The sequence below is a fragment of the Tenrec ecaudatus genome, chromosome 18, assembly GCF_050624435.1.
Source record: "Tenrec ecaudatus isolate mTenEca1 chromosome 18, mTenEca1.hap1, whole genome shotgun sequence".
NCBI lineage: Eukaryota > Metazoa > Chordata > Mammalia > Afrosoricida > Tenrecidae > Tenrec > Tenrec ecaudatus.
Genome location: NC_134547.1, coordinates 67,337,017 through 67,359,605, shown reverse-complemented (window position 1 = coordinate 67,359,605; position 22,589 = coordinate 67,337,017). Strand labels below are relative to the sequence as shown.

The 22,589-nt window shown below is 50.5% G+C and overlaps 1 protein-coding gene and 1 pseudogene across 1 annotated transcript in view; both read right to left on the bottom strand.

The window, feature by feature from the left end:
* Nucleotides 1-22,589, bottom strand: part of VAT1L (vesicle amine transport 1 like) — a 140,917-nt gene that overhangs the window by 35,030 nt on the left and 83,298 nt on the right. The gene's annotated exons all lie outside the window — the stretch shown is intronic.
* On the bottom strand, nucleotides 13,982-14,136 carry LOC142432986 (U1 spliceosomal RNA; annotated as a pseudogene).

The following is a 22,589-nucleotide window of genomic DNA, read 5'->3' as shown; positions in this document are numbered from 1 at the left end:
TCTTATCTCCTGGGGACCACATCCTGGAACACTGGATGTCAACGTTAGTCCTCTGTGGGCTGTGGCTATCTGTTTCTCAGAGGTCAAGTGGGTGCTCTTGGACAGGAAACTGCTGCTGAGCAAGGACACACACAAAGTCAAGACCGACAGTGGTGCTAACAGTAGGGAAACCCACTGCTGCTACTGAGGCTTTGTCTGGCTGGGAGAGAGAGAGAGAAGACAGGCTACAGGTAGAGTCGGTAGTCCATTCAGGAAGGATGATGCATATGTGGGACCCAGTGGATGGTTCATTCCAAGGATAAGGAATGTGTGTGTGTGTGTGTGTGTGTGTATGTGTGTGTGTTGGTGGTTAATTCTAAGACAGATAAGAGATCTGGGATGGAGGTGAGTGTTGCTACTTTATTCCAAGAAGGATAAATAGGCTAGAGGTAGTGTGATAGTTAGGTTTATTGTGACAACCTGGCCAATAGGAACATGTGGGATTATTCAGGTCACAGATTGAATGGAGGGCAAAGAAATACATGGCTCTGAAAGGCCCACCCCACCCCCTCTCTTGTGATTGGACCAGTGTACTGCTGCTTTAGCTAGTTCTCTACCTCAATCTGAAAGCCGTGGGCCAAGCCCACCCATGGATCGTGTTGAGGCTCCTTTGAGACTTGAGTTCAATATCCCATCCGGTTCTATTACACTATGCTACTGATTGTTGCTGGCCTGGCCTGCTGTTTGCTGCCTGTGGGCAGACTCTACCTGTCTTACCAGAGGGAGGACTCTGCTGTCTGCTTCCTTGACCTTGGACCCAGCAGTCCATGTGAGTTGAAGGACTTCCTAAATATTAACTGTTCCACGAAAGTGAGTTGAACTGAGCCCTCTGTACTGCGGTGTGGACTAATGAGTTGTTGTACTCCTTCTTGCTGTATAAACCTATCCATATATATATAACCATAAGTATCCTGCTTTTGTTTCTCTAGAGAACCCTGCCTAACACAGGAAGGCATTGGTGGTTTATTCTGAGAAGGAAAGAAACAATGAGGTAGGGGTAGGAGTATATGGCTCATTCCAAGAAGATAATAGATAGGGGCTAACATGGTGTTTTAATGGTCCATTCTACGAAGGATAAGCAAAAAGGGGTAGGGGCATGGGTTGGTAGTTCATTGGGAAACCCAATGTCTTATGGAAAGATGTGTAGGAAGCAAATTATACAGTGATGGACAGGCAGCGGTTAGAAGGGCAAATTTGGGGATCACTTTGCTGGTTGCAAATCCCAGTTCTACCAGTCTTCTCAGCCAGGATGCTCGACTTCCAGGTTTCCTCGACCATACAACGGGGATGAATACAGGATCAAACTGATCTATGTTGGAAGCAGTCAGGCCAGTGCGCTCCTTAGAGAGAAGGATGGCAAGACTTCATCTTCCCCACTGCGCACATGTTGTCAGGAGAGACCAGTCCCTGGAGATGGACCTCCTGCTTGGTAAAGTGGATGGGCGGCGAAATAGAGCAAGGCCCTGGACAAGATGGACTGACACAGTGGCTGCTAGGAATGACTGTGAGGCCCTGCGCCGTCTTCACAATCGTTCCTGTGCCTGAGCCCATTGACGCAGCCGCTGTGTCCATCCATCTTGTCAAGGGCCTTCCTCTTTTTCGCTGCCCTTCCACTTTCCCAAGTAGGAGGTCCTTCTCCGGGGACTGGCCTCTCCAAAGTAAGTGAGATGAAGTCTACCCATCCTTGCCTCTCAGGAGCTTTGAGGCTGTACTTCTCCCAAGACAGATCTGTTTGTTCTTTTGGCAGTCCACAGTACCTTCAAGCATCTTCACCACACCATACATCAAATGCCTCAATTCTTCTTCTGCCTTCTTTACTCATGGTCTAGCTTCCATACGTACATAAGATGACTGAAAATATCCTTGCTTGGGTCAGGCTCATCTTAGCCCTCAAAGTGACATCCTTGCTTTTCAGCACATCAAAGAGGCTGCATGGTGCAGCAGGTTTCCAGAGCACAGTGAGATATCTCAGCCCTTGCGGAGCACTGGGAAGTCTGGCTCCAGTCCTTGGACAAGGCCTGGGGCATGAGTCCTGTGGCAAAAAGGTTCCACCCAAAGCCAGCAGACATTGAGGCACCAACTGCCTGGATTACTCTGCAAGGAGGGGTGGGGAGGAGGGGCTTGGGGTGAAGCAGTGTTGGTTTCCATGGATCAGACACCAAGGAAAAGGATTGTAAACAGATTCTGAAAGCTGTGACTGAGGGAATTTTAAGCTACCTGAAGTGCAAATCACCATTAAAGGCTCAATCGGAATGGCTGTGTGTGTAGCCAGGGCCCCCAGGGAGGCAGCAGAGATGAGTGGCTAAGAATGCAGACTCTGGAGATTGAAGGGAGGCTTTGATCCCAGCTCTGGACCTCCTTCTAGCTGTGTGACCTCAGTCACATTTCCTAACTTGTCCCTACCTCAGCTTCCCCAACTATAAAAGGCAGCCACCCTATGCCAACAGTGGGATGTGTAAGAAGTCCTTGACCATCACCAAGAGCGCTGGTGGTGTCACGGTTACACACTGGGCTGCTAACTGCAAAGTCAGAGGTTTGAAACCACCAAACTGCTGCTCTGCTGGAGAAAGATGGGGCATTAGGTTCCATGGAGTTGATTTTGACTTAGGGGAGTAGCGGTGGTGGGCATCTGGTTAAGTAGACAATAGTGTTTTTTCTCTCAGCTGTTATCTTTACCAAGATAGATCACCAGGGCAGCCTCCTGCAGGGAGGCTGGGTGGGTTTGAACTACCAACCTGCTGGTTAGCAGCCAAGTCTGTAACCACTGCCCCACAAGGGCCCTTAGGTGTGAGCTATGCAACTGTCCTCAGAAATCTGAAGTCACGATGGTGTGTGCTGGAGAGCCAGTGTCCCCCGTCTACCACCCTTGGAAGGAGACATGCCGAATGGGAGGGAGGGCGCAGAGGAAAGGTTATAAGGCAGGGGTCGGCAAACTGCGGCTCCCAGGCCATATGCGTTCTTTCAGGGTATATATGCAGCTCAGAATTAAAATAGAAAATGAAAGTAAAACTATTATTCATATCATGGCGATTTCATTGGTGGGTTAAAACGTATCTATGGCTCTCGAATAATTTTTTTAATTGTTGCGAGGGACAGAATTGGCTCTTCCGTCTCAAAAGTTTGCCGAGCCCTGTTACGGGGACCCTGACTCTGAGGCCCAGACAAGGAAGTCTCTCAGCTCAACCTCTGGGCCTGGAAATGAGCCAGAAAGGGTGCGGTGGGGCTGGAGGCAGCCGCAAGCCAACTTGGCTTTGTATTCTAAAAGGCTTTTGGAAGACCTGACCACATTCCCACCACATCCTTGGAAGTTCTATCCTGCCCACACCCTCCTCCCTCCTTCCTTTTTAATGATGGATCATTGGCAGGAAAGGATCAAATCAATATGCAAAGATCAATCATCAAAGAACCAAATAAAGCATCTGGTCGATCTCGCAGTCAAGGGTATTTGAAGGAGGAAGAGGGATGAAAGATGCTGCTGCGGCTTCTGCTGTTTTCAAGAGGCCTCAGAAGGCACCTCTCTGTGACCCAAGCAACAGCACCCCAGGCCCAAGATCTGTTTTCTCTTCCCTTCATGTAGTCTCTCCTTTTAACTGCACACGTCACTCACTCACGGGGTTGGGGGGAGCAAAACTGATTTGGGGGCCAGAGACTGTGGAAAGCAGTTCTGGGTTAGCCGCATCTCCTGCCGAGTCTATTTCAGACAGCAAAGCGGAGACAACTCTGGACCGTGGTTGGCCGCATGGTCCTGTTCTTGTATCAGCTCTGGGAAGAATCTAGCAATATCTATCACACCCGGGGCTGTGCATAAAGAGACACCTTTAATTCCCTCCACAGCTTTGTCTTAAGCGGCCTCCACCCTATTTTAAGGCACCCCGGTGGGGCAGCCTTGGAGTGCCATGCTATACAGAATACCGGCGGTTCAGAGCGACCCGGAGGCTGTAGAAGAGATGACAGCCCGGAGAACCCTCCCGGTAGTTCTTCTGCTCAGCCGCAGAGGGTCCCCATGAACTGGATTCGACAGGACGGCCCTCTACAACAAAACCAGAAGCCCCATTTTATCGTGCCCACCTGTCCGTTTGTCCCAGTGGTAGCTTGCCTGTTGATAGGCTAGAGTCACATCCCACTGGCATGTCAAATACTAGGAGGGTGACCTTTGGTAGACAAGTTCCATTGGATATGCCAAAGGCACGCCAGGAAGAAAATCAGCCAATGAGGGCTTCGTAAGCATCGCAATAGGATGCGGTCTGATACAGGGCTGGGAGATAAGCCTCCTCTGTAGAAGGCACTCAAAATGCACAGAGACTATGAAGACGGACTGGGGCAGACCAATGAGCTAGAAGACAGCCCAGGATGGGCCATGCTGCATTCTTCCATGAGAAGATTGTGCTAGGCGTGAATGCCTAGTGTAAGTGCATATGTGTGGGTACGTGTACTCACAACCTGACAACGGGGGTCTATCTCATGCTCACTGCAGCTGCAACCATTCCCTGTATGGAGGGAGGAAGGGAAAGGTAGGAAGCTGGGCCTCAAACCTCTTGGGAGACGCCATGACTATGGAAAACCAGCCAATCAGACAAGGGAAATCCAATGATGTGCCAATTTCATGACCACCAAGCTCACACTGGGGGCCCCTGGGGGTTTCCCCAGAAGCCGCCTTGTCAGTTGATCAGACTGCTTTCAAAGGCTGCTTCTATGAACCCATCTCCAGGGGTTCATAGAGCTGAAGAACTAGAGGGTGCCCGACTACCACGATCAGACACTCTGATTTGGATAGTGTGTTAAGTCTGGGTAGACTACGGAAACAAATTTATAGATACTCATATGTGTGTAAGAAAGAGCTTTATATAAAAGAGTCATTGTGTATTAAGAAAATATCCTAGCCCTGTCCAGAGCAACTCCATAAGTTCCATATTAGCCCATATGTTCGATACCAGTCTGTTAGCTCTTCTTCAGACTCATGCAACACATGCAATGACGCCGAATGCAGGGAGATCACAGGCCAGTGAGTGTAAAGTCTTGTGGATCCAGTGGCAGTGGAAACATTTCCAGGCTGGCAGGGGTCTCCACATGGCTCCTCCAACTCCAGGGCTCTAGTGTAGTCCATGTGTCTTATCAGCAGGAATGTTTCACAGGGTGTGTGTGTCCCACCTCTAGCAAGCTATTTATCTCCTTGAGCAATTTATCTCTATATTATCTCATTGATGAGGTCATCAAGCTGCGACATGATTGACAGGATAAATTCTATCCCTACACTCTTAATAGTCTCAAGTTGACAATGGATTATGTAGCTACCACAGAGAGAAATACATGGTCCTGGGTAGAGTGGGAGACAAACGTAGAACTAAACTCAAGATCATAAAAAGACCACACTTACAAGTTTGAAAGAGACTAGCAGCACCCTAAGACTATGGCCCTTAGGCACCCTTCAAGCCTAGAGCTGGCCTCATCCCTGGGGCTCAACTTGTAGCCCCACAGGCCTATAAGGGGAACAAAAACACGGTGGAGGGATGAGAACAATCCTTAGGACAATTGACCACACAAGATCAAAGGGGCAGCATTTGCCCAGCAGCAAACAGACAAGGGAACCCAGGGAGGAGCCTGGGAGATTGCGAGGACTTCATTGTGGGGACTTCAATGTCCCGAAGCAACTGTGGGCTGGAACACTCGCCTGCTCTGTAGATTTAGTACAGTCAAATCCCAATACAAACCTACAGAAGCTGTGTTGTACCGGCCTAGGTTGGTACAGCCTCCTTCAGGTTGGAACCCTGAGAAAGAAGGGGCTTTGGTAGACCTTCTTGCCCTGCCCCCTCACTTTTAAGACTACATATGTAAATTAAGCAAAGAAAAGATTTAATAAGCAACCTACACTCCCATCAGGAAGCAGGTCACCTCAATTAACGTGAAGAAGCTGATGACCCCTAAGGAGATGACATTGGATTTTACAGGAGTCGGGTAGGAGCACCCCTTAGGCTTGACTCATCCCTTTCCTACTTTCCCATTGGTCCATATTCTTGCCTCCCGATTGGTCCTTATTGCAGCATCATGTTTGGCCTGGTCATCCAAGGCTTGTGCACCTCACAATTCTGTGGGGTGGCATTCGTCCATAGATTACCTGGCTGTGGCCTCTGGGATGGATGATGTGAGGCGATTTGGGATGGGTCATTCATATCGCCAGCCGTCCTGCACATGCCCAACGGAATAGATCGGCTTGTCCCTCATTTAAGGGGAGGACACATCCCAGAGGGGAAGCCACGTGATCAGACCTGTACAGGCACACACATGCCCACAGCGATTCCACGTGACCAAAAATCAGTTTTCCGTAGACCTGATGTTCCAGTCAAAAACAAACCAACAACAACATCCCCCATCAAGTCAGGTCGGACTCGCAGCAATCCCGCTGATGTCGGAATAGAGATGTGATCCACAGCCCTGGCCAGAGTGGCGTTTCTCATAAGCAGAGCCCAGGCCTTTCTTCCGCGTGACCTCTTGGAAGAGTTCTCAAACCACCCGCCTCTTGTTAGTGGCTGAGCCTTTGGTCGTTGGTGCCTTTGGTGTTTTGTGCTCCCCAGGGGTTCCACCCAGGAAGGATCACTGGTCACAGTCAGTACTCATCTGGAAAAGTCTGTCTGAAATGCACCTGCTTCTCTACGTGATCGATCCAGGTCACTTTCCGGTGGATTGGGGTGGGGGCGCTGAGGCCTCAGAAACCACAGAAGGGCACAAAGACGCAGGGAGCGGGGAAACGAAGTGAGTGCCCTGATATCTCAGCCTTGCTTTCTCCTTCTCTGTGCCCCCAACCTTCCCATGTGCCCCCAACCTACCCGAGGGCGACCCCTGAAGTGGTGGAGGCTCCCACAAACTCCCGTCACACCTGCCTATCCCTGTATTCCACCCGCCATCTGTCCCTGGTCAGCAGGGGAAGGGGTGTCCCTGCACTACCCCCCCACCTCCATCTCCCCTGCTTCTAATTAATTAGAAACAGGTTGCCTGGCAGCGCTCTTGCGAGCCCATCACCTTCCATGGGCTCCAGTTAATTGGAGAATGTTTGGTTTCAACTAATCCGCTCAGCATCCTTTCTGATCAAAACAGCACCTTGACCTGGGCACAGCGCCCAACACAGGGGGCCAAGCTGGCTCTCAAATCCGGATGCCAAAGCAGCTTTCTGTTTTACCCTGAACACTCAGCTTGCAGGCACAGCGTCCCCCAGACCAGCAGGATGTGTGCACACGCACATATACATACACCGACCTAAGAACTCGGGGTTGGGGGGCGTCCATTGGCACAGAACCCCCTGTGAAAGGAGAGAGGGTGCCTTAGCATGTTTACCCACCAAGATCCAGAAGTTAGATAACAAAACAAGATGAGTGACACCTGCTTCCCAGGCCACTTCATTTTAATGAGTGGTCATGCTAAGCTTATGCACAAAAGCTTATTCCACTTTACAAACATTTACTCTGTTCCGGGCCAGATGTGGCAAAGGGTTCACGTGCCGAAGCCAGAGAAGGATCAAGGAAGGTTCTGAATCCAAGGGGCTCCCAGTGGAGCAGAAGAGAACGGCGGGCAGATGAAGAATTACAATGGTACCATATGTCCCAGACATCTTGCTACTGGGCATACACCCCAAAGGAATGACGAGGCAACCGTGCGCAGAGAAATGTACCCCTGAGTCTATTGCAGCATTATCCACACAGCAGGAAGATGGAAACACCAAAATGCCCCTCGGTGGAGGAAGGGATGGATGAGCTTTGGTACATGCATACTGTGGGAGTTACATAATCTGGTGTCAACTTGAGACTATTAAGAGTGAAGGGGTGGAGTTTAGCCTGTGAATCAGGTCACAGCTTGATGACTTCATTTGGAGGTGCTAAGGAGATAAATAGCTCGCTGGAGGCCAGACCCACATTCTCTGCTTCCTTTCCCTGCCAACAAGCCACATGGAGGTGTGCTGATGGCAACTAGAGCTTTGGAGCTGGAGGAGCCACGTGGAGACCCGCACCTGAGCTTTGCCTCGGTGTGGTGAGATCAGGTCGGGCGCAGTTCCCATAGTGTGTCTGGTGTTGCCCCCTATAGGTCAGTGAGGGGCATCATGTCTCATAGTGGGATTGGCCATGTGGTCCTCTCTGTGGATTGGCTTCTCTAATTGGGGTCATCGTCCTCAGGGCCTGGTGGACCAGGATGTGCTCCACTCTCTCCTACTCCCCCTTCATCTGCTCCCGTGTGCTCCGATCAGATATGTCCCTCTCCCGGAGCTGCAGATTCAATGCCATCCTTTGAAATAAATTCTTCTGGGGGGAGGGGAAGGTATCCACTTTGTATTTGGTACTGGGGCCAGCCCCCCAGACTCTCCACTGGTTCCCTACTCCACGCCGGAATTCTGCATTCACACCTTGGGCAGGCACTGTTCTAAAACTACTTCTACTTCTTCACCAACTCCCTCATTATCGGGCATTTTGCGTTTATGACAAGAGGGATAATTTGCATCCAGCTATTTCGGTGACTTGGTAACATAAGGCTGGCAGTCACGAAGTGACAAGGGTACGAGGCTAGAATGACTCCAGCAGTGGTCATTAGGTTATGTGTCAATGTGGCTGGGCCATGATTCTCACATGGAAGAACACACCAGCCTGTGTGATCGCATGGTTCTGAAGGGATCAGTTATCAGGCATCAAAGAACAAAAAATCATATCATTGGGTGCACACCTCCATGATACAATCGTCGAGGACAAATGGGTGCATAAGCAAATGTGGCAAAGAAAGCTGAGGGTGCCCAGCTATCAAAAGAGATAGCATTTGGGGTCTTAAGGTCTTGAAGGTGAACAAGCGGCCATCTAGCTCAGAAGCAACAAAGCCCACATGGAAGAAGCACACCAGCCTGTGTGATCACGAAGTGTCGAAGGGATCAGGTATAAGGCATCATCAGAACAAAAAAATCTTACCATAGTGAATGAAGGGGGAAGTGCAGAGTGGAGACCCAAAGCCCATTTGTCGGCCACTGGAGATCCCCTTGCAGAGAGGTCTAGGGGAGGAGATGAGTCAGACAGGGTGCAATGTAGCACCGATGAAGAATACAGCTTTCCTCTAGTTCCTAAATGCTTCCTCCCTCCACCCTCATTATCATGATCAAAATTCTACCTTGCAAGTCTGGATAGAGCAGAGGATGTACACTGGTGCAGATAGGAGCTGGAGGCACAGGGAATCCAGGGCGGATGATACCTTCAGGACCAGGGGTGTGAGTGGCGATACTGGGAGGGTAGAGGGAGAATGGTTTGGAAAGACGGAACCGATTACAAGAGTCTACATGTTATCTCCTCCCTGGGGGATGGACAACAGAAAACGGGTGAAGGGAGATGTTGGACAGGGCAAGATATGACAAAATAATAATTTATAAATTATCAAGGGCTCATGAGGGAGGGGGACCGGGAGAGAGGGGGAACAAAAGAGGACTTGATGCAAAGGGCTTAAGTGGAAAGCAAATGCTTTGAAAATGATGAGGGCAAAGAATGTACAAATGTGCTTTACACAATTGGATTGTGTTAAGAATTGTATGAGCCCCTAATAAAATGTGTTTTTTTAAAAAAAGAACAGTGCCCGGTACATAGTCAATGCTCAGTGGGTATTGCTTATCATTACTGCCATCATTTCCATGCTCATCATCATCCTTTTTTACCTACCCCCTGGCCCTCCCTTTTCTCTCTCCCAGCTGTGCTCTCCTTTCCTGGTTTTCGGCTGCTGTGAGATCTCCCCGTGAGGGGATGACCAACGACTCTTGTACAGGTACAGAAAGTGCTCTCGGCCTCTTTTGACTGCCAGCTCCTTTCTTCTGGGCCCCAGTTCACTGGCAACTCATCCTGGAGAGCCATGCGCGGCTGCTTCCACATTACACAGAGCCGTGAGGCCAATCTTTCTCTGCTCTGCTGTGGTTTTATTACCTCTCTCTACGTGGGCTCTGCGGTCACCGATGGGTGAACATACAGCCGCAGGCTTTCCCTGTACGTAGAGGTCAGCACAGCACTTGGCCCTCGGTCTGCCTCCCAGAGGCCCAGGGAGAGGAGATGTAACATTGATGAGGTTCCAGGCACTGAGCTAATACATGAAGTGGTGGGTGCATAAAGCTGAACATGGTGTCTGTCCTTGCCTTTAGGGACCTTAGAGTCTGGTAGGGAATATGGGCAATAAGCAGGCAATTGTATCTCAGTGGTGGGGGTAAAGAGATTGGGAAGCAGCTAGGAGCATCTGAGCTGGGGAGAGCTGGTGCAAGACCCACAGAGTTATGCAGAAGAAGCAGGCCCAAGGTAGCCTTGACTTCCGAGGCTGCTGGGAGGAGCTCTGTCTGGGTGTTGACCTACCCAGGCAGGCCCATAGCAAATCCGCCAGCAACATTCTGATGATTTCCCCAAGTTACACTGTACCAGGTGGTCAATCAGGTACTTAGGTGGTATCTCCACATGGGAGGGTAGCCCAGGTGAGCGCTAGTGGAATCCACCCTCTGAGTGATGGAAGAATCAGTCACTCCCGTGGAATTGGGACGCATGTACCAGTCGTGCTAACTCTGGGGTTGTGTGTGCCTCTTCCTGCCTTGGCATTCAGTGATGCTGAGCTGGGGATCCCCCCAAATGCTGGGACTCGAGTTGTGGGGGAAGGCCAGCCCCCCACAACCAATCGCAGGTTCGATAAGTACAATTATAAGAAATATAAAGTTTATAGTAAAGTCCTAGAGAAATGGGAGAGTCAAATAAAGAAGTCAGACACATTTCATGGTAGCATGCTCACCTCAGCCCCACTGTTCGGGGGTCCTAGTGGAGATGGGAGATGGAGGGCAGGAGAGAAGGGGAGGGGAAGGAGGACAAGGGGAAAGGGAACAGGGGAGTGAGGACTGGGGAGAGCTCTTTATTACTATCTTTGGGGGGGCATGCAAGCTCCCTAACTACAGGTAAAGATATACATCATAGGAAGGGGTTGCACTATAGGTTATACAGTAATCAGAGGGGGATTGGGTAGGGGTATCCATGTACTAGGAAGGGGAGGGATTGGGGGCACACATGTGACAAGATGGGCGGATCCCAGATTCAGGATGGCAGCCTAACTTTGGATGTCACTGAGCAGGGGTGACCTGTTTGCTGGCTCTCCATGGAAAACATTATCAGTAGGGTGTGAACCCCATCTATAGGGACCAGGAAGCAGTCTGAATGCCTTCAGGGAGAATATCTCATAAGCATCTGACCTCCCACCCAGTGCTGGCAAAGAGCCTCTAATGTTTGGCATTTCTTTGGAGGAAACAAAGCTGGGGAAAGGTCTCTTTATAATCCCACATGGAGTGTGTGAGAACATGCCCAGAGAAGCCAGTTTTGACATCATTCGCAAATGTCTGGGAAGGCCCTTAGGGACCAAGCTTCCATACCCCAAGCTTGCCCTTGAAAAGGCTCTCTTTGGTGAGTCTGGACATCAGTCCCTCTGCTTCCAGGCGGCGTGGGCTGAGAATGGCTGAAGGAAAACATAAGCAAGAAGGAGCGAGGGAAACCGAGCCTACAGGACCTATGAGGGGGCCTTCCATCTTCCTTTGTGGGGAGATGGCACCAAAAAATAAAGGTATCTGCCCACACATTTTTTGAAGCGCCCTCATATCAGCCCCAGGGCCCTTAGCTCCCAGGAGCTGCTCGGAATGCCTGTGAGAGAAGCAGGAGCGACCACGCTGGACGACCCCCTCGTCAAAGGCGTGCTCCTTAATGCTGCAGCCCCTGGTTGGTCAGTCGTTCGATGAACACGTGAGGCACAGAGATGAGGAAGGAACGGGAAAGAGAGAGTCCCATTTGCAAGGCGTGGAGGGAATCAACTGGAACACCACGCACCCAAATGGCTTCCAAGGAGGTAAACGGAGAAGAGCCATGCAGAGAAGTCTCCCAACCAACCTAGTGACTTCCAGGGGTGACAGGGCGCACCGAGATGAAGCAGGGCAAGGAGAGCATAAAAGAAAACTGTATCAGAACCGAGACAGGACAGTGGAGACCAGCAGGACCTGCGCCCAGCACATTCCTCCAGCCAGAGAAAAAGACACCTCCCGGCCTCTTGCCCCACGTTTCCATGAAAGACAAAAGCAAACAGACCAGAGAGGTGGAGATCACCAGGGGCATGGAGTTGCTTTGTCCTTGGTTGAGCCTAAAATGAGTCTCTTTTTGAATGACAACGCAGCCACGCCCACGCATTTATGGCTCACAGGTTTGTCAGCACCAAAACACAAAAACAACACCCCCAGGTGGTATAAGATGTGGGACACGCCAGAAGCATCCAATTGCCTTTACCAGCTGCCAAGGGGAGCCCCAGAGAGAGAGGCCAGTACACTGAGAAGTTGGAGGCAGTTTAGGAGGCTCACACGCACACCAGGCAGAGCGGAATTCATAACTGGTAGCAGGGTTTTCTAAGACCCCCATGTCCTTACTGAGCTCACCACGCTGCGATGTCCCCAACTTCACCTCCACTTCATCCTCAGCCGGTGCTGCCCCTGGAGGTGCCTTTCCAGGGCGGCGCTGGACACAGAGAGGCTGCTCAATAAGTGCGAGCGGATCTTATGACTAAGTGAACAACGATTAAGTGAAACTACCTGGAAATTAAAACAGCATTTTCTTTAATAAAGAGCGGGTCACAGAAGGGGTTCCTGTGCAGCCAAGTGACATTCAAAGGCCACTTCCAGGTGGGCTAAGGAGGAGTTTCTACTCCAACATAAAGCTGTCTGTCATAAAGATGCGCTCCGGGATGAAGGGAATGTTCTAAAACTGATTGGGGTGATGACTGCATCACTCTCTTTTTTTGATGCGGGGCCCTCGCAGCAATATATATTTTAAAACCATTGTGTATGTATTCTTTTTTTTAACTTTAATTTTTAATTAAAATATCACTTTATTGGGGGCTCTTACAGTTCTTACAACATTCCATACATCAATTGTATCAAGCACATTTGTACATTCGTTACCATCATTTCCAAAACATTTTCTTTCTACTTGAGCCTTTCTTATAAGCTCCTCTATTTTCCCCTCCCTCTCGCCCTCGTGAATCCTTGATCAATTATCTATTGTTATTATTATTTCGTATCTTACCCTGTCTGTTGTCTCCCTTCTTGATGTGACTGAACTATTGAATTGTACGCTATGTGAATCATATGCCAATAAAACTGTTCGGTGGGTGGGGGCAGTTAGAATCTCGGAAACCCACAGGGGCAGTTCTATCCTACCCTACAGGGTTGCTCTGGTGGTGTACTGGTAATGCTCTGGACTGCAATACATAAGGTTGGCAGTTCAAAATCACCAGCTCGCTGTAACCATTAATGGTTACAGTCTCAGAAACTCACATGGGACAGTCCTACCCTGTCCTAGACTCACTATGAGGCGACATTGACTGGCGTGCACTGAGTTTGCTTTGTTTGGCTTGCGTCTGTTCAAACCCACCCTGCTGCTCCACGGAAGAAAGACCTGGCAAACTCAGGGCACAAAGAGCACAGCCAAGGCACCCTAGGGAGCATTTTCTGATCCATCACACACAGGATCGCCATGATGTCAAAATCTTGTCCCATGATAATGTTCTTACAAATCCAATGGCACTGCACCGTGCTTCTAAACAGAGCGCATTTAGGCTGATGTCAGAGCCCAGACAGAGTGTCCGCCCCCAACGGCTCTTCTTGGAGTCATCTGGGCCCCTGTCCTCCTCCATCTGTGTACAGCCCAGCGCCTGTCTTAGAACAGCTCTTCACCTAGCAGTAGTGCCGTGAGGTTTCAATCGATGAAAGTATTCCCATATAGTCATCTCTTACTCCCACAGATTACCGTATACACTCGTGTACAAGCCAACTTTTCCAGCACATTTTTAATGCAGCTTTTGTGGTAAAATTGGGTGCCTCGGCTGATATTTGGGTCGGCTTATACTTGAGTCATGCAGTATTCTTTTTGTTTTTCTTCAGGGGAGAGCGCGAACGCACTACCACAATTATGCAGTCGCGTTTCCCACATTTGGGGAAATCGCAGGGGTCGGCACATCCGGAGTGCAATGGGTGAGCCTCGCCCTGGGAAAACCACCTTCGTGATCATGGTAGCGTCCCTGCCAGGTAAGTATACATATGGTATTCTTAGGAAGCTGATATTACCTATGCTGGCTATGTAATCAAAGTATATTTACAAAGCCGTCCTGTTTTGTAACATGAAGCAAACGCATTTGTGCGCCCGCAACTCCAAATAGAAATGAGTAAGCAACCGAAAAACAAAGGTCAATTTCCAGGGGCGGGAGTGACTCTCTGGAGCTCTCCATATGAGGGCGCTGCTCTAATTCATCAAGTCTCCCCATGAGGAGATTCTGGTTCGGGGGATGGGGGCAGGTTTCCTGCCAAACTCTCTCTCATTAATAAGCAGCACAGGAGATGCCGACTAAGAACAAAGATGCATCACCATTCTTTCGGGGAGGGAATGCTGGACATTAAAAGCCTTATCTACTCCAAGAGTTTAAGGCCCCAACGATATAACCCCACGCTGTGTTTGTGTGGCCATTTCTTCTTTTTCAAGACTTCTGGTATGGGGGGGGGCTCTTCTTGTTCTTCTTTTTAAAATAGTTTGCCTGGCATAAACGTCACATGCCATACTATTTCATCATTCTATCACAGGAAGAAGCGTTGTGAAGTCATCACGCTACAATCCATTTCAGAGCATTTTCTTGTAGTGCTCATTGTCATTCTGAGCTCCTGTCACTTCCAGGCACTGCTGCGTGGTGCAAACGGTTAAGCCGCAGGCGAATCACTGAAAGGTTGGTGGTTCGAACCCACCCAGGGATGCCCAGGAGGGAAGGCTGGGTGTTGGCTTTGGGCAGTTCACAGCCCAGGTGCTCTGTGGGGTGCTGTTCTACTCTGCACACACAGGGATCACCACAAGCCAGCATCCCCTCGACGGCACCGGGTTTGGTTTGGATTTGGAAAACTTTCCATCCATGACAGTTCTGTTTGTCATCGTACGGTTAAATTTCACCTTAAAGCACTTATTAAAGGAATCAGTGGGTTATGCAAACAGCTTTCTATGCCTCAACCATTAGTGACGGAATAAGAAAATAGATGTGAAATTTCACCAAACGCCTTGGCATCTATCGAGATAATTACACACAGTTTGTACAGTAATGGGATGAATCGCATTAATAACCCGGCCCGCACCATGTCCCCCGACGCGCAGAGGCGAGGCTAATTGCTCAGAAAGGACTGTTAGCATGGAGTTCTGATCTCATCCCTGGCCCCCGACCCCGCTGGATCCTTTTAATGGACAGAACCTAAGAAAACCGAAAGTGAATGAAATGAACTCATCGCCATGGATGTCTACAGTTGGGTGTGTGTGTTTAATAGAAACGATCTTAGTCAATTACATGCACTCTCAGAAAGTCCGGATGTTTTTGATACAGAACTCTGAAAGACCTCACGCTGCTGGTGTTTCTACTGTGTGAAAGTGCCGTCAACAAAACAGCCACTAATCTGAAGAAAGTTGCCATTAGGAAGATTGGACTGAACATAGGGGCCAGCGGCTCAGGCCACAAATGCCTGTTCAGAAGGTCCCTTTCTCAGCAAACCACACACATGGTGGATTTATCATGGGAAACGGCAAGGGTGAGAACCTTAAAGAGAATTGCATTTCAAGGCAGTCCTTCCGGAGGGCCCAACCTGCTTAGGTTGGACTGGGCTTTATCAAGACATTACACTGTCCAGTGGAGGAATGGCCAGTGTGGTCCAATGTAAACAGCCTCCCCGAGAGACTGGCAGTGGCCATGTGAGAAGGACCCTGGACTTGCTCACAGTAGAATAAGGAAGAAGGTCCTGGCACATACATTGACTTGGTCACAGTGCTTTCAAGCTCTTCTATGACCATCAGGCATCATGGAGGAGCCAGATCTCGCTCCATCCCCAACATCACGTATTTAGCTCCACCTCCGGCCCTTGGCCAGTCGCAATGCTGTGTCCCCCTTGTTCCAGTTCACATTTTACCCTTTAAACTTTATTTGCCACCCCTGGGCCACCAGAGTCACCTGATGGCTGAAGCCATACGCCATATGATTCACCCATCTCGGTCATTCACATCAACGTTATCAGTAGGGTCAACTTTGGAATGTCCTCCTCAAAACGAAACCCTGTAGCTGTTAGTCATCACCCCGTCCCCCTGCCACACCAGCCCTCTGGCATAAAACCCCAGTGTTGTTGAGTCCACTCCGTCTCATAGTGTTTCAATCCTTACAGGGGCAGAGAGCTTCATCTTTCTCCTGCTGAGAGGCTGGTGGTTTAAATCACCAACCTAAAGGTTAGCAGGTCAATACTAACCTGACCGCGTCTCCTGGCCTCCTTGCCACACACCTTAAGTTACCATTAATATACTTTCTATAGGCTCTCCTATTCTTCACGATCCTATTGATGCACACAGTATGTCGTCTTTTGCGCCAGACTTCTCCCGGGTGACATAGTATAGTCATCTGTGCCGTATGTATCAGCGTAGCACTCTTTCTGCTCTTTACACTCGGTGCTTACACAAACAACTGTTGTTATTCGATGCTGCCGAACCAGTCTGGACTCACAGCGACCCAATGAGCCACAGAACGAAACACTGTGCCGTCTCACAATGGCTCTCATGTTGGGCCCACTGTGTCGATCCATCTTGTCAAGGGCCTTCCTCGTTTTCGCTGCCCCTCCAGCGTATCAAGCATGATGTCCTCTCCTTACCTGACTATGAACTTGGAACTAAATCTAGTTCCTTTGCCTTGGAACTAAATCTCATTTCTTGTTCTACTGGCGGTTCTTGTAGACTGGGAAAATAAAGCAAATCAAGCAAGCAGCATAAAGCCAGCGCACACACATACTTACACACTCACAAACACAATCCTTCTCCTCCCCTGCCAGACAACAAAAGAACCAAGAAAGTCTGCACGTCTGCCTCTGCTGCCTTGCACAAAGTACCTGGTATTTCACCCAGGGCTGGAAGGAGCCCTGGTGGCAGGATGAGTTACAATCCAGGGCCAGCAGTTTGAAACCACCAGCCTCTCCACAAGGAGGCTGTCTGCTCCCATGACGAGTTACTGCCTCAGAGACCCACAGGGCAGCTCCACTCTCCTAGGACAGCCACTATGAGTGGGAATCGACTCGATGGCAGAGAGTCTGAGTCTGGTATTTTCCAGGAACCCCGTGCTGTGGCGTCCATTCAGCTCCTAGCTAGTTACAGGGCAGAGTAGCATGGCCTCACCGGGCTTCTAGGACAGTGAATCTTTCTGGAAGCAGGGAGTCTCATCTTCCTCCCACAAAGACCTTTTGGCGAGCACCTAAACCACTGTGCACCCCTGGGGCTCCCTCACCCTGTCTACTCTCTCTGAAGGAAATCTGCACGGTGGGTGCAACAGCACCTGTCCCGCTCGTCTCTGTAGGTGTCACAGGCAAGTCACCAAAAACCAAATTCACTGCCCTGATGGACTCTCACTCACAGCAAGCTTGGAGGCAGGGGAGTGCTGCCCCCGGTGAGTTTCTGAGCCGGTAACTCTCCACAGAATGAGAAAGCCTCTGCTTTCTCCCTCGTAACGGCTAGTGGTTTCAAACTGCTGACTCTCCAGTTAGCAGTCTAACTTATATCCCGTACACCACGAGGGCTCCTTAAAGGCAAGAAAACCGGTGCAAACACATGCTGTATGGTGGGGGCTCAAGCTCCTAGAATTGTCACCTCTGTCCTTCTCCACACATCCTTGCCAATAGTATGCTCAATTGCCCAACACATAAGAAGGCAGGAGAGTTAGAATACAGTCCCCGGGTAATTTGGGGGTGCTGAGGCTCAAGATCTGCCCTTGGAGTCAAGGGAATTTGCTGCCATTTACCACTGCAGACCTTGGCGAAGGCATCGGCTCTCCCCAACTCAGTCCTTCCTCTGGAACATGGGCATACCCATACCACGTCCACAAGGTCCAGCCGAGGATCCTAAGACCGTCAGCTCCTGTGGATGGGAAAGCAAGCTTAGCCGCCACATTCCTGTGCTCACCCGGTGGGTGCTTGTTGAGCAAACTGGCTGAGGGCCGATGCTCAGAGGTGAGCTGGAGAAGCTCTGGGAATGGTAGCTGCTTCGGGAGAGACGTAGAAAGAAGAAGCAAACTGAGGCTGCACCAAGCACCTAGTCGGTGGCACGCAACCCCATCACGCAAGGCACAGAGCACATACTGCATGCAAACAGCTGGGCAGCTGTTCACTCACGAATAAGGGCTATCGGCCCCACTTACAGCTGCGGAAAACCAAGGAGAGGCTAGAACTGCCCCCGTGCCCCTGCGACTATTAACTCTTTATGGAATTAGAAAGCCTCAACTTTCTCCCTTGGAGAGGCTGGTGGTTTTGAAGTGCTGACCCTGTGGTTAGCAGCGTGACACATAACCATGGTGCCACCAGGGCTCCTTAAAAGATGCATTCACAGATGTCAGGAATAAATGCTCCAGGGTCTTCTCCACAAAACCAGGCTGCCTCCACCCGGGGAGGTGGAGGGTCAGGGTGAATGGCTCAGGACAAAGCCAGTTCCTTCCTAGAGGTGTTCATTGGGCAGTTAGCTAGCTACCTGCGTGGCTTCAGGAGGGAGCCAGCCCAGCTATTAACACGGTAGCAGGTCCTTCCTCAAAGGACTGCTCTGAGCAGATGGGGCGATGCCAGTGACATGCCTGGCACTCGGCGACCCTCTTATTTTGGCTGCGAGTGTTACTTGGTTGTTTTGTCCAGAATCCCACAGGCTGTTGCTCATTTACAGCTTATTAAATGACTAACTGGAACCTGGTACTTGGCTGGCAGCACCTCCCCAAATGAGCCGGGAGGTGAGTAATCCGAGGTGGGATGGCTGGTGGGCTGGGAAGCCAAACAGCAAGCATGTGTTTCTGGTGTGTGCCGCTAAAGAGCTTCTGTTCCACAGAGCAGCCCCCACAAACCCCATTGGCAAGGAAGAAAGCTTCAGCGGAGTCAGCCTGCTCCCAGCCTGGGGGTGGCAAGAGGGAGGGAGCCAGCACCCAACTGTGAGATAAAAGGAAGACGAGGCCACCGCCTCTCTTTCCAAGAAGATTGTGTTAGTCCTGGTAGACCAGAGAAACAAATTCACAGAGACACTGCTCATATGTGTGTAGGAAAGAGGTTTATATACAAGAGCAATGAATATTGAGAAAACGTCCCAGCCCAGTCCAGATCAAGTCCATAAGTTCAATATTAGCCCATATGTCCGATACCAATCTATAACGTCCTCTTCAGACTCATGAAATGCACGCAATGATGCTGAATGCAGGAGGATCACAGGTCAGTGGCTTGGAAGTCTTGTGGATCCAGTGGTGTTGGAAGCACCCCAGCGCCAGCAGGGGTCTCCTTGTGGCTTCTCCCGCTCTAGAAGTCTGGTTGCATCAGGGTAGGTCCATGTGACTTCTCCAGCTCCCAGGGTGTAGCGCCATGTGTCTTGTCAGTAGGGCGTCTCCAAGGGAGTGAGTCAAGAGAGAGAAGCGTCTCCCGCCTCCAGGGAGGAAAATACAGAACTTCTCAGAATCCTCAGGGGAAGGCCATGCCCACACAGAGACCTCATTGGTTATATCTTGACTGACAGGCCAGACTCCACCCCTTCACTCGTAATCCCCTCAAATTGACACCCGATTATGTAACAATCACAAAGATGAAACCACAACTCTAACCAACAGCGGCCATCAGGTTGACTTCCACTCCTGACAGTCCCATGGGTGCTTTGCTCCAAGACTCTGCACCAGAGGGTCTTCAATGGCTGATTTTTTGGAAGTAGATGAACCTCAGGCGAGTTCTAACCACCAACCGTCTGCTTAGCAGCTGTGCATGTTAGATGTCTGCACCAGGGCCTCCAAGAGGCCAACTTCCATCAAGCTCATTCTGAGAGTCAGGGTGTGCCTCCTGAATCCCTGGGGCACTGCCCTTCCACCAGGATCATCATCCCATCTTACAGATAAAGAAAGTGCAGCAGAGAAAAGAAGTGGGGAAACTTTCCCAGGGAGTCCCAGCTGTCCCTGGAGCCGACTGCGAAGAGTATCCTTCTAACCCCGGGCTCTGCATGCTGCCTCTTCAGCCAGTGACAATTCATAGCACGGTTTCCCGTTTAGACCTTTCTCCTCGACTCTCACAACAGTCCCGGAACGAGGATCCATTATTCTCATTTTATGGGTGAGAAAAATGAGGCCCAGGAAAATGAGCCGCTGGAGGGACACAGGGAGGAGAGAAGGGGACCACTTAGGGAGACAACACCAACCAAGGCAGAGAGGCCACAGAGACTCACAGGACTGGAAGGGAAGGACGGCCAGTAGGCCAAGAGGTGGCTTTAAAGAGCCAACATGGGCTCTGTCACTGTTTTCTGGAATCTGACTGCCCACATCATGGCCTCTCCAATGCCATCGTCAATTCCTCCCTTGTAGGCAGTTCCAGGTGCTCCTGGGTGCGTGGCCAAGCTTCCTCCTCGTGTGCGTATCTTAGTGTCTCATCTGTTCCTTTTATTTCTCAGAAGTGATTAGATTCAGAACCCACCCTGCGAACCTCATGTCATAATCGCAAGATACCAAAGACAAGTTGCGATGAGATGACCTTGACTCATGGCAACCCCGCGTGTGTCGGTCTAGGGTTTTCAAAGGCCGATTTTTCAGATGTGGACTGCCAGGCCTTTCTTCTGAGGCACTCTCGGGAGGGACTAGAATCGCCAACCCTTCAGACAGCAGCTAAGTTCATACACCTGAGGTATGGTGTACCTCCATAGGTAAAAAGCTAAGAATTCCAGCACATATATGGGGGACACAGAGTCAACTCATAGTACCAATGAGGCTGGAGTGTATGAGGAACAGAGCTGGGGGTTTCTGCCTGCCCTGTCTCCACTCCCTTCCTCCTGCGAAGTAGCCAGAACAGGGACTAAGAGGGATTGTCTCCCCAGATGCCTGCATAGGGCCACAACAAAGGGTTTGGAAAGAAATCAGGCACATAAATCAGACTCAAGGAAAGATCCAAACTGAGCATGCTCAGACACAAGACCCCTAGGCCCAGTTGGGTGAACTGAGCAGTCCCGGCCACATGACATCACCCAGGTGTGCTTAAACTCAGTGAGGTCAGCCAATACCTTCAACTGCACCTCCCCAGCCAGAGGAGATAAGAGTCTGCCACAGGAAGGCCAAGCATTTTTGACTTCTCTTGTATGCCTCGTTTACTCTCTTGCTTTGGTGCGCTCTTACGAGTCAGAGAGTGGGGCACACGCGCATCGCCCGGGCGGGTCTTGGGGTCCGAGCTCCCTCTCAGGCCTCTCTCTCAGGGTGCTCTTTTGGGATTTCCTGCTCTTGGCCCCTGGGGTTTCCTGTGAATACCTGAGACTTCCCTTTTCCTCATCGAAGTCACCTGGATTACAAACGTGCTTCTGCCACTTGAGTTCTTTCAGCATGGCGAAGCAAGAACCAAGGTAAACCATTCCAGAAACCTAACATTCCCAAGGTCGGCCTTGTAGCCCCCACCAGCCCTTGCTCAGCTCCTCCAGCTTCCAGGCCTTCACCCAGGCCACGGCTCCTGCCTAGCCCACCCATACACCCACTTCTCTTCCTCCCCGCTCTGGCATGGGCAGTTCCATGTCTACCATGCTAACTGCTCCTAAGGGCAGAGCCTGGGCTTCTCACTGCCAGGTGAGTTTCAAAGCCCACCTGGTGCTTGCTTGGAACGCAGTCAGTAGGCACTTTTGTTGAATGGATGATGGGTCCGTTCCCAATGGCGGCGGTAACAAGTGATCACAAGCTTAGCGGCTCCAAATATCACACAGGTGTTCTCTATTGATGACATCAGACCTGACAAGGGCCTCCCGGCTCCACTGAAGATGCTCACAGGGCTGCAGAGGCTCTGACGGCCTGGGGGCAAGGCGTTCCCTGCCTTCTCCACCTTCTCAAGGCCACATTCCTTGGCTCATGGCCTTCCTCCTCCTGCTTCCATCTTCACATCCTCTGCTCTCACCTGGCTCCTCCTGCCTCCTCCTGGGCGGAGTCTTGTGATTACAGTGGGCCCACCAGAATAACCCAGGATGGTCTCCCTGTGTCAGGATCCGGAATGTCTTCAGGTCAGGCTCGGGAATGGGGATGTGGCAACTTTGGGGGCTTTTATTCAACCACCCAGATGAAGATGCTGAGCCAGAGTGGGCCTCAATTCGTTTGGTCAGTCTGTAGCTCTGGGCAGGGTGGGGGCGGGTACACAGCAGGATATGGGGACATGCTGGTGCCGGAGTATTTGAGCTGCAGAGAACACACGCTGGAAGAATGTGTGTGGGGAACTGACTCAATGGCACCTAACAACACCTCTGTACAGAGTTTGTGATGGCAAGCATCATTAGACCATCATTGCTGACCAGATGAGAATGCAGGTGAGACATTATAAGGCATTAGGGACACTTCCTTAAAATTTGGGCAGTGAACGTCTCTGTGGCCAAGGAAAAGAGAACCACGGGATGGGCATCCTTTGCTTAATTATCTAAAAGATAATCATGCCAGATTTCTGGGGAGACCATGTTTCCCTCCTACCTTCA